Here is a 684-nt window from a genome sequence, read left to right on the forward strand (position 1 = left end):
CTCAGAGCTGCCCTCAAGCCACACACTGCCCATCCTATATCTTTGCTTGGGATTGCCCCAACAAAGGTACAGGACCTTGCACTTGGCCTTGCTGAGCTCCACAAGGTTGGCATGGACCCACCTCTCAAGCCTGTCCAGGTCTCTCTGGAGAGCATCCCTTCCCTCTAGCATGTCAGATACATCGCTTGGCTTGGTGTTGTCTGCAAACTTGCTAAGGGTGCACTCCATCCCACTGCCATTGTTGTCTACAAAGATAAACAATGATCCCAGCACCGATCCCTGAGGAATGTCACTATCACCGGTCACACACTGTGCAGCTGATTGCAACTCTCTGAGTGGGACCATCCAGCCAATTCCTTATCCAGCGAGCGGTCCGTCCATCAGATCCATTTTCTCCAACTTGCTGACCACGATGTCCTGAGGGACAGTATCAAAGTGTCAAACGCTTTGCACAAGTCCCAGTGGGTGAAATCAGCTGCTTTTCTTTTATCCACTGATGCCGTAACTCCATCATGAAAGGGCACCAAGTTTGTCAGGCAGGAGTCGCCCGGGGTGAATCCATCCATACTCCATGTGATTTTCCTGAGCGCACAAGGTCGGGTGCTCCTCTCCCATCAGCTTCTCCTGTTCTTTTGTCCCCATCAACCCAACACAAACGAGTACTGCTGTAAGACACTAAGCCTC

Source organism: Meleagris gallopavo, chromosome 1 (genome assembly GCF_905368555.1).
Source record: "Meleagris gallopavo chromosome 1, MGAL_WU_HG_1.1, whole genome shotgun sequence".
Classification (NCBI taxonomy): domain Eukaryota; kingdom Metazoa; phylum Chordata; class Aves; order Galliformes; family Phasianidae; genus Meleagris; species Meleagris gallopavo.